Source organism: Gavialis gangeticus, unplaced genomic scaffold (assembly GCF_001723915.1).
Source record: "Gavialis gangeticus isolate Ggan-Ray unplaced genomic scaffold, GavGan_comp1, whole genome shotgun sequence".
Taxonomy (NCBI): domain Eukaryota; kingdom Metazoa; phylum Chordata; order Crocodylia; family Gavialidae; genus Gavialis; species Gavialis gangeticus.
The window spans coordinates 46585148-46597368 of NW_017728996.1; the positions used below are offsets into that span (position 1 = coordinate 46585148).

General features: G+C 39.5%; 1 protein-coding gene across 2 annotated transcripts in view; it reads right to left on the reverse strand.

Annotated features, from left to right (window-relative positions):
• PEAK1 (pseudopodium enriched atypical kinase 1) overlaps positions 1–12221 on the reverse strand; it is a 229266-nt gene that overhangs the window by 216533 nt on the left and 512 nt on the right. The gene's annotated exons all lie outside the window — the stretch shown is intronic.

Genomic DNA, 12221 nt, shown 5'->3' on the forward strand with positions numbered 1-12221 from the left:
CCCCAGCCCCAGCCCCAGCCCCCCTCCCTCACCACAGGAAGGGCTGACCTGCTCCTCCCCTCCCCTTCCTCCCTGCTCCCTTCCCACCACAACCAACTTGCCAGCTGGAGGCAGCTCTCCACTTTGTATTGGAAACTGAATCAGTATTGACCGATTTACCTCCTTAAAAATCAGGTATCAGTATTCGTCCCAAAAATCTCTATTGGTACACCCCATAAACAATAATTTTCCACAGATTTCTGCCTGGAATGTTAACAATATTACATTATTAGAAGCAGCTTCAAATAGACTGCTCAATAAAATGTACATGCAACACTACAATCCTTGGGCTCAAATAGTTTTCTTTCTTCAAACAAAGGCAATTTTATTCCTAGAAAAAACAATTCATAGAATAAGTCTCCCCTTTGTGGGGAAAAATTCAAGACAACTCCCCAGTACCTAGATTCTATACATGGAAAATTATAACAAAGTTATAATTTTCCATGTACAGAACTAATTATTGGTAGAGTTATCTCAAATTTGAAGTCATCTTGAATTTGGGTAAATACAGTACCCACTTCATTATTTGTGCTGTAAAACATTGCAATTTTAATATAAAATTAAAAAAAAAAATCACAGTGGTTATCTTTTACAAATATGAGAATGTGACGCGCTAAAAAAAATGATTTTTTTTCCTGAAAGAACAAACAGACACTGGCTATTCTGAAAAACCTCCTTTTCTGTGTTACCCCCAAAAACAGGGCATCAAACATATGCATTTCACATACTCTTCAACATTTTGCATGTAGCAACCAGTTTTAATCCACAGATGATAAAAAAGTCTTAAACTTTTAACTTTACTCAGGTTATAAAGAGATCAGCTGAAGTCTGACTTTGCTTACAACACTGGATAACAATTTTGCTTACAAGGTTGGATATTTCAATCATTTTTTGTATACTATACCTCTGTCAACCAGGTCAAGAATTCAATAAACTGCATTTCAACTACAGTAAAGTAGAGTAAAAGCATAAATAGTATGCATATTGAAGAAACTGATGAATAATTTTCATTCTTTGTGCCAGCATATTTTTATAGCAGGCCTAAACTTCTGACTCTTAAAATTCAATTTTGTAGAAACCTTAAATGACTAGGAAGAACCAAAAATCTCTTCCATTCAGAATGTTATAGATGTAGAACATCACCTCTATTATCTCTGGGGAACAGACCAATACAAAAATGAGAAGTACAGAAAGACAGAAAATATCCCAATTTTTACAGGATGCCTGTGAAAGAAATACTCTAGAAAAACTAAAACCAGACCAACTGCAGGCTATTCTTAGAACCATAAAAGCAAAAAGTTTATGTAACAAAGAGTAAAACCTGGGATCTGAATTCATCTAAATATACAAAAAAACCAACAACCCTCGGAGAAAGCACACAATTATTTCAACATGTCTTAATTGGGCAAAAGAGACAACATTTCCCCTTTTTTTCATATTGCAGGCTGTTTATCCAAAATAAAGTTTATCACAGAACCTCCCACATGTACAATAAAAACTTATTCTTTGGGGATGAAATAAGCTGCAAAGCAGCATTTTAAAGATAATTACATTTCTAATGAGAGGCTTTTCTTCCTGAAAACAAAGATGCACTAGTGTATATTTTCCTTTATACCAAAGAATAAATTCCTAGCACTTCCTATATTAAATTTCAAGCAAGGAAGCATACCACTCTCTATCCTTGAATATTTCTCTTCTTTTGAGAGATGCTGTCACTTTCACCCAAAGATCTCAAACAGTGCTGCTACATACAATCCACACAGTGTGCTCATTACCAGCCTGGGAAAGGCTGCTTATATAACTGGGCTTGTCTGCTCACATTTTTGTCAACACACAGAATATAACTCCATACTTAGCTAACCTCTCAAAGTAACCAGTTGGACTTCTGTTTCATAGTCTGATAATTTTCACTTCTGAAATGGATCAGAAATCCAGTGCAAACAACAAAATACTATGGCTTGAAAAGACACACTTTTCAAGCCATAGTATTAATGACAGGTTAATGACATGGTTGCAAGTGTACCAGTGAAACAATTCCCACAGTGATTAGTGCTGGAAGCATGCTGCCTGTTAACAGTTCAATAGAAAGAACGTTCAGGTCTTTCGGGCATACTGGTAGGGCAGCAACTTTGCTGTCCATCTTTTAAACAGCAGATAGCTGATGTATATTGGCCCTCTCCTACAAAATCACTACTCTTAGAAGTGACATGGTACTTCACAAGATCATGCTCCTTGGCACAGAGAGAATGGAGAGGGGGGCAGGGCTGGTTCCTGAGAGAAAACAAAGAGGTAATATGAATGTCAACTGAGGTCTACTAGACCTCGTATACTAAAGTCTCAGAAAATTTAGAAAACTGATACTCAGAGAATTAATCAGAAATTGAGGAAAGGCAGATTTCGGAGTACATTAATAGGAAATAAGGAAAAAAAATTGTTTCTATGTCACCTGGAATGCAGTTTTGAACACAGGACTATTTCAAAAGACTGGTATTTAAAATCAGTTCAGCTCCTACATACTAGACATTTTGAAAAGCCATATACTACTGGAGAAGAGTATGACTTCGACGTAGTAGGGCTGCTGTAACTAATACCCACCACTCTACAATGAATGTACTAAAAATGAAATAGTACTGTGACTTTGGGAAGAGTGAAATCTCTTATTTATCAACTTATACTTACTTCTAATCATTTTACTTGATCAGTAAATCTTTCACCCGTGGCTCAGCCATGTGTGTCTAACGCTGTTGCTGCAACTAGAAACCAAAACTATTTTCTTATCTTGTAATAGGTTTTTTTTCCTCCTCCTTTCTTTTTTGGTCTAGCAATTTTAGCCAAATAGGAAAAAAAGCAAACCACTAGCTACTGCAACTTAAGACAGAAATTCAGAAAGTATTACATGTATATCACTATGTCAGTCATTGTTTGCTGAAATGACAATCCTCCTCTCTTTCAAAGTAATGCCTGGCACTGAAGATAATGTTCATTATACAGATTCATGCATCCTTCTATATTGCACATAGAAGTTATGGACATCTAAACAATATATGTTAAGAAGTTCAGAAGTCTGCTTTGTATGTACGTAGGTTACATTACTAGAAAGGCTGACAAACACAGGAACTCTGAACTCTAAAACCTTTTCACTGCTCTTTTCTGTTTCTAAAAAGCTTTTAAAATTTCTTTCTGAAGACCCTCCTTATTTTTAGGGTTTTACATTTTTTGTTAGTGTTTCATCTTTGTATTGTGACTGAATAATTCCTGTATTATTTTTGAGCACCTCCTCAAGTGCTTTTGCACTAAGAAGTGCAGTGCTTTACAATACTGTTTAGTATTTTTCATTATCTCATCAGTATAGGAATGAACAGGACACTCAGACTGTGCACCCCATGCTGGTTATCTATTTCAACATGCTTCAATACGACACCGTTCCACAATCTGCAACTTCTGCTTCAAAAGATCCATCAGTTGTTATCTCTATAATTCAGCAATAGCTTTGTTGATTTACATTCAGGAACAAAGATAATGTACAGTGTAAACAGTGAAGTCCATCAGCAAGGGTCAGAGAAGGAAAAAGACTGCAATGTTTTCACCATAACGCACTAAAGAGAAATATCAAAATATTGTAAGAGGGTGGGATTTGAGTTTTAAAATGTATCACTGCAAGCTGTTTGCAATATTATGTACTCTATTAATATAAGCAGTGCTGTGTTTAAAGCATTTATTCACTAAATGCCATAGAGATGAAGAAGGCTAATGCCAGTGAGAAAGAAGCAGCTGAGCCAGTTTTCTATTTGAGAGTGATTGCATAAACAAGCAAAATTATCAAATACTTCTCACATTCCAACAAGCAGGAAAGCAGAAATAATTACAAGGAGCAGGACATGAACTTACCATGACTACAGGTCCAGAGCAGCTGAGAGGAATCTCTGTCTGACCACTTGGCAATTTCACCTGAAATCTGCAAAGCAGTCACAGAAGGTTTTTCATGGCAACTGTTACTAACAGAATCTCTCTATCTAAAGCTAATACAGGTGCTTTAAACACTACAGAATAACACTGCATGGTGCCGCACCTTATTAGCAACTCACATAAAACAACTATCCTTGAAAAATAATCCCTCTAAGAAAATACAATATATCTATCTTTTAAAGGAATGATTAATGTTACTACCATACATGCCATCAGGTTCTTGGAACAAGATGACAATTCTGATGTAGCTGCCAGAACCAATGAAGATTAGAGTAATATTGAAAATGCATGTTAAATTCTGCCATATTTCAGTCAACCTGTCCTGATAAAAATGTCACTAAGAGGGATTCAATCTTCATTGTACAAGAAACTGTTCCAAGCAGGAACTCAAGAGGTACTGATGTACTCCAGGCTCCAGTGGCCTTTGCCCTAACATGCCTTTGGATTTCCCAAGCAATTTTTTTTAAAAAACAAAGAGCCAGCGATTATTAAAAATTAAAGTGTCTTGATTTAAGAAGTCTCAGATGTATTATTTTTAATATTTGATGGTTATGGTAGAAAAATACCCTACTGCCAGCTTCATGACGCATGTTACTCCTGAGAATAAAGCCAAAAAATCCTCAAGCTGAACCAAGTGATTATTAGCGTCCTTTTAACACAGGAAATGTTAATAAAGAAAATGCAGCACCAGTTTAATTGTTAGGATTTTACTGATCTAATGGGTATAAAGTATTTATTTTTCAATATTTAAGGCTGGTCCTACACTTGCATTTAATTTTTGTGCCATAAGTAACTTCACTGATTTCAGTGGACTCCAATCTATACAGTATATATCTTTATAGATACATGGACTGAGTTTGGTTAACATACAACTCCCTTCCTTTTCAAAGGCTTGGTATTTACCAAGTTCCCCACATCTTCAGTATCACTTATCTCAGTTTCTGAAAACTAAGAACATTTCCGGTTTATAGTACAGGAGCCCTTAAATAAACTCCCTTTCCATAGATCATACCAAGCATTGAGAAAGTCATGCTCACTAGCAATATACTTACAAACTTTGAAAAACAGACACAGGGGTATATTGTGCAATCTGTCTTTAAGCAAAACTACCCATCCTAGAAAAAAAAGAAAAGGCAGGGGAAGGGAATGAGTGAGGAGTTTGGCTTAAGAGACAGCACAACAATGCACAAATCTGACTTAGCTTTGCCTAGAAAACTGTACTAATACATTTTCATCCTATTTCCAAGTTTGTACTTCTTAACATCGTTGACTGGAAGACTTATTCTATGTAGCCTTTTAAATGCCATGTAAATGTAAAAGCTTGTAAAGCAATGCTGATATATCCATTATAGAAGGCAGGGTAGACTGGCAGCTTTATAGACTGACTAAATCAGAGATGTATAGCATAAGCTTTCATAAGCAGAGGGCTTCCTTCATCAGCTGGTGTGAAAGGACTACAGGAAGCTGAGCTGCTAAACAGAAGGCAGCAATTAGAATACAAAGGGTAGGGAAGGGGGGAGGAAAAAGAGGGGGCAGTGTTGAGAGAGGCAGGAGACAGAAAAAACACAGCAGTTAACCCACTGAGGGATAAATGGCTTATCAAAACTAATCCAGGTAACAGGATGAGAATCCATAGTTTCAGTTTAGACTGGGGTGCTCAATCCCTGGTCTACAGAGTCATGTCATCTGGCCCACAAGGTTCCTCATAGGTCCAAAAAATTAGCAGGCAGTGAACAGTGGCTGCTCCCCTGCTGCCAAATTTCTGAACCACCCAGACAGCAGGGTGCTAGATCATGCAGGGCCCAGCAGACGCACTACGCAGCTAACTCAGCCCAGGCAGAGGCAGTGTAAGGCTCAATCTGAGCGTACAGAATCAAGGGGAGGTGGCACAGGACCTGATCTAGCCTGTGGCCACTCATCTGGGCTGCAGGGCTCGAAAGCTGAACACCAATGATTTAGATTATACTTAACACATCATCTGCAGACTGGATTGTGTTGTTCTACAGTTTCATGTTCAAATTCAAGTATTCACTATAGTCCTATACAAGCAACACCTAGTGAGTTCTAAGGAGCTTCACATGGGCATTAGGGTAAGCTTGCACAACATTCATAGTGCAGCTGGGATCTAATACAAAAAGAAGACAGACCAGCTAGCCTCACGAGAAAACATCACAAGGTAAATAATGTAGTTATGTGAAGGGACACAATCAACTTACAAAGTTTGCCACCAAAAAGTAGATACTGGCTTGAGGTTTTGTACATGCCTTTAAAGACACCCGCCAAGTCTGTGGTTTAGCAATTACTCCCCCCACCCCTTCTGTTGGTATGTACACACATACACACCCCTAACTAGAGGAGAACAATGAAAATGACTATAGGTAAACTGCTGCCAAATGTGACTGTTGTCAAAATTTTTCCCTCTAATCTTTCATTTATACAAAAGCAGGGGAAAAGTTTCAAGCAAAAGCACATTTTTAAGTTAATGATGTTCTTTTAAAAGTTGGTGTTTGTTCATAAAATGTATCATTGGATAGAAAGAACTAATATTCTACACTTTTATTTGTAAATTTTTAGATATGTTTCAGGTTCTGCAAATGTTTTCCTGACAATACAAGAGTCTTGTGCCCAGATTCCAAAAGATTGCTTGTAAATATATAAACACTCAGTTCTCATTGTTTGGTTACAATTACAGTCCTCCATCCTGTGATGAACACTGCACAGGGCCCCCAGACATAGGTGTTCACGCCAGCAGAGCACATTTGAGGATGGAAGCCACATTCATTTAACTGATCAGCTTATTTTACAGCATTTATGACCAGACAGGGACTACATTACTAAACATTTTTTGTAGCGACCCCCTTCTCCCTTCTCTGAAGGTCTAAAATAATTCAGTTGTATATAATTTTAAACCCCAATATGGTGAGGTTTAATTCTGAAACTTAGCTGCTACAATTCCCACAACAATGCACCTTTATTAGTAAAGGCACAGATTCTTAAATACATTGCTGATTTGCTGCCTATGAAATAAGACATTTTAAGCGCTGTCAGCAGCCAGTGTTGTGATCACTGACATTCTTTTTATCCCTTTACTTAACTGCATTATGAAAGCATCAGCGAAACACGTCTAATCTTCTTGAAATCTTCACTGCATGCACCACTATATTTCAGCTCTTACATTAGACAAACAAGTCTTTAAGGCTTTATAATTTAACCTTGAAGCATGCTCTCAAATATGACAAATGACAAAAGCTATAAAACAAAGGCAAAAAATTATTATTCAGGATGTCCACCTAGTTTTTCTAAAACATGTACAGGTATAAAGTGTTTTGACTACATACCTTTTTGTACTTAAATGATTAAAAATGTATATTTAATGTGGATGGCTTCTATTAACATTTAAATTGAAATCAATTAAATATCCCCACCTCTAAAAATCACTGCAACCCCTGACAAAATTAAGTGAAGATGTTAAAGTTTTAAATTATATGAATCAAATAAAAGCTAAGTATTTTTATAATACTTATTCTAAAAGATGAATTAACATATACAACTAGAGACCAAACTGTGCACTCTTAAAATTAAATTAACAGCAATAATTTACTTACGCCCAAAATCTACATACTACAGGCTTTGGTCATAACATTACAAAGGGATCCTCCCACATATGAACTCTCATCACTATGCTGGACTTGTACTAGTATAGCATTGCAAGTGTACGTCATGGATCCCTTTACAGGAATGAGGCTATTGCCAAACTGCTTTACTAGATTTCACATGGAGGGTGGTTTTATTAGGGTGCAGTGCTTTCCCCAAAAGCAGGTCTGTGATAACAGCAAATCAACTGAGTCTATTCAAAGTGCTCAAAAGAAGGGAACTGGCTCTAGTGACTCAGAGATGGTTATCTACCTTTGGGAAAACCCATTTTGAATACATCCTACCAAAAGCCAATAGTTTCATAGTAGGTGGGGTTGGAAGGGACCTGAGCAGATCATCAAGTCCAACCCCCTGGCATGGGCAGGAAAGAATGCTGGGGGTCAAACGACCCCGGCTAGGTGATTATCTAGCCTCCTTTTGAACACCCCCAGGGTAGGAGCCAGCACCACTTTTTGGAAGTTGGTTCCAGATCCTAGCCGCCCTCACTGTGAAGTAGTGCCTCCTGATATCTGGCCTGAATCTACTCTCGGTCAACTTATGGCCGTTATTCCTCATTACTCCCGGTAGTGCTCGGGGGAAGAGGGACTCTCCCATAGTCTGCTGGTCCCCCTTGGCCAGTTTGTAGATGGCCACCAGATCCCCCCCTCAGCCTTCTCTTCTGGAGGCTGAACAGGTTCAGGTCCCGTAGCCTCTGCCCATAGGGCGTGCCCTGCTGCCCCCGACCATGCGTGTGGCCCTCCTCTGGACCCTCTCAATGCTGTCCACATCCCTCCTCAAGTGCGGCGCCCAGAACTGGACACAGTACTCCAACTGCGGCCTGACCAGTGTTGCATAGAGGGGGAGGATCACCTCCTTGGACCTGCTCATGATGCATCCGTGGATGCATGACAAGGTGCAGTTATAGCCTTCCTGACTGGGTTCCCACACTAGCGGCCCATGTTCATCTTGGAATCAATAGCGACTCCAGGATCCTTTTCTGCCCCTGTGCTGACAAGAAGGGAGTTCCCCAGCCTGTAGGTATGCTGCTGGTTCTTCCTCCCCAGGTACAGTACCTTGTACTTGTCAGTATTGAATCCCATCCTGTTCTCATCCACCCACCCCTGTAATCTGTCTAGATCTAGTTGCAGCCTGTCCATCTCCTCCAGCATGCCCACTTCTCCCCACATTTTAGTGTCATCTGCAAATATATTCTGTTCTGGTTTTTTTTTGCAAATACAGAAGTGGCAACGCTTATAACATGAAACTTTAAGTACACAACTAAAAAACTGAACTAGACAGAACAGATGAAGGTACCCATTACCAATACATTCTTTACCTGAATTATCAATACTTCTGAGACATTAAAGGAAAAGCATTGGAGGTCTAATATTCTTTGCACCACTTATTCTGTTTAGTTGTTACATTGCACTCAATTTTGGCAATGGAACTAATAGTTTAATGCATGTGAAGCAGCCTACCAACTGGAAATAAAGCAATGCTGTGGAGTTTGAGTTTTCATTAATATACATTATATACATTTCATTAATATACATTAATGAAAACTCACTGTAATGTAATGTAATGTTCATTAAAAAATTAAGGGGGTGCAGAAAATTCTGAAAATATTTGTTTACACTATGAAAAATTCATAGTGGGAGGGAAGGGAGGAAAGAAAGGGACTGGCTATACCACTAAGTACACCTGAAGACCCCATATAGGCCAGGACTAAAAATGGGATCAGGAGGAGGCATGCTGGGATGTGGTTCCAGCAACAACCAGATGGCCTGGATAGGCTACAGCCTGTATTTTAGTCTTGGCCTTGGGTAGGAAGTATGTATCCTCTCCTCCCAACCTTTCGCATTACCTCTACTATGTAGCTGAAGTGAAATTTAGCCTCTGATGACTCTGGTTCACTTCATTTTTTCTGCCTACTAAATGCTACATTTGGAGCTAAAATTACTTGATATTATCCCATTAAACTTGTTCCAATTAAAAGACAAAGCCAAAATATTAAGTTGTGCATAATACCATGTTTTGGGTGTTAGAGAAAGTGAGAAGGAGATTTTGAGGTTATTAAATACCAGTAATGCAACAGAGAAGTATTATAAGATCCAGATCACAGGTCAGATATTTTAATTCTCATTTTCTATCTTTAATGTCCCTTTTTGTGACAGATATGCTTACAACATTCACATCTGCAATACATCCTCATGAGACAAATTCTCCCTCACTTACAGCTGAGGCACTGTATTTTGATATCCCACTAATACAGGAACGTGAACTGTGACACACTGATTGCATATGATGAAGCGGCTCAGCAGGATTCCATCACGAACAGCAACTCAGGAAGTGGAAATAAGTGTGGAAAGTGGCAGTACATATGGAATATCTACTGTATGATCAATGCTTAAAAAAATCATTTTGAAATTCTGGCTCCATTCATAAAGAGCTCAAAAGAAAATGGACCCAGCAGCCAGAGACACAAGGCAAAATATTTTAAAGCAATGGCAGCAGTAGAAGAGAAAATCTTGTCAAAAAGTGACTAGATTGAAGAGAAGTAAAGAAAAACAATAGTCAAGCCCATCAGATAACGGATGGGATACAAAAGGCCACAAATGAAGGAGGAAAAAACAAAGATACACAAGCATAAATATAACAACAAAAGAGAAAATGGTCTAGTTTCACCTTGCTTTTGGGAATGTAGTTTTCATGTACCTCTTAGGATGACAGAAACATAATAGCTATTGCTAACATTTCTGATCCCAAACAATAACTTGTGGTCACACTGCAGTTCATAATAAAACATTTAATTTTCTCCATTGTATCAGAGACCATTAAAGATCTGTTTTGTCCAAACTCTTCTTCCTGTAATGGAGCTCAGCATGAATTTATTGCAATTAATTCAGCTATTTTGCAAGCATATGCACAGCTATGCACTTAATTAAAACTCTAGAATGGGAATATATGGAGTTACATAAAAAGAAATCATTTATGTCACCAAGGGGCTGGAACAGTCCTTTGCACAAGTGCATATTCTGTGTTTATTTTTCATGTTATAAACATAATCATTACATCTATTGATTTAGGGGAGACTCCTTGTATGCAGGCGCTGTGACTTCTCAAAATCATGTCATGCTGTGAAAAGACCAATATATAAGAAATTCAATGGCCCGCATCCCTGTAGGAAACTATCCACAACTTTAACAGCTTGCATATGTGAAATTGTAAATATTAAAAAGAAAAGCTTACTCTGGTCACTAAACCCATTCCCTTTGGTTAAAGTTGTGTTTGTTAAGTATCGGAAGGAAATACATGATGCCTGCCATTGCATTTCATGTATGAGTGAGTCAGAGTGATAAGTCACATAAAAAATGGAATCTGGAAATACACTGAATCTCCATCTCCACAGATGCTCTGACAATAAGGTAAACCCATCACAGAATGAGTATGTAGGATTACTCATGGAAAGTTACTCATGGAAAATGGATAACTCACTACTTACATACTTCCACACTGCAGAAAGCAACATGAGGTTTTCCTGAAACACACACTACAGCATTAAGTTTGCCAAGAAGATGCTTCATCTGGACAAATCATCAGTTGTTACTTTGGCAAACTAAAAATCTTTCAGGTAATAAAAACTAAGGTGAAACCAGGGGAAGCCTAGACAAATGACAAAGGAAAATGTTCTTTGTCTTCCACCTTGCTACTTGGGATCGAACTGCAGAACTGACTGACAACCCCTCTCCTTCACCAAAGACAATGACACAAAATTAAATGGACCCAAGTCAGAATACGTATGACCACCAAGTTTGTAAACTTCTGCACTGTGAAGCCAAAGGAGTTTAAATGGCTGGTAGCAAAACCCATTGTTTAATTTCTAAAATTCCATCTACTGTATTTAAGGAGAAAGTCTCAGAGCCTCCACCTCAGATTTTAAAACAACTCTCCAGCATTGTTTTAGGTGATTCTTCCTGTCAGGTGCCCCCTGACAAGGAGATCCTGCCTAGGTTCACAGGCTCAATCCCCGCCCCCCCCAAAAATCCACTCAAGAGTTAAGTACTTCAGCAGACATGAATCAACCTTTAAAACAGCCAGGGGAAGGGGGGAGGGGAAGGTGATCAAAGCCCAAAGAAATCTGAGCTGGACAAAACAAAAGCAGCCAAAAAATAAAGCCCCGGATTCACTCCAAGTTGGGAGACGCATCAATGAACGTTTCTCCTCGTGGTGCCAGCTCAAAGAACCGGGCGTCTGGTGCCAGCACCAGCTGCCGGGGAGCCCAGACACTCGCGGCCCCTCACCTCGGCACTACAAAGAGTGAACAGCGTCCCGGCCTCCCCCGCCAGCCTGAGGGCAGCCGGGAAGAGCGAGGCACCGTGTGGAGCCAAGCCCCGACGAACCAGCAGCAGCAGAGAAGGGCGGGGGCGGCCTCCGTGTCTCTCTCCTCTCCCGGCGCCCGGGCGGCGGCGGACGCATCCACACGCGACACTAACGGGCTCCGCGGCTACGGCGCGCGCGGGTGGGGCATGGGACAAGGCGGCTCCGGCGGGGCTGGCTCGGCGCCCCGGGCTGCGAAGAGGGCG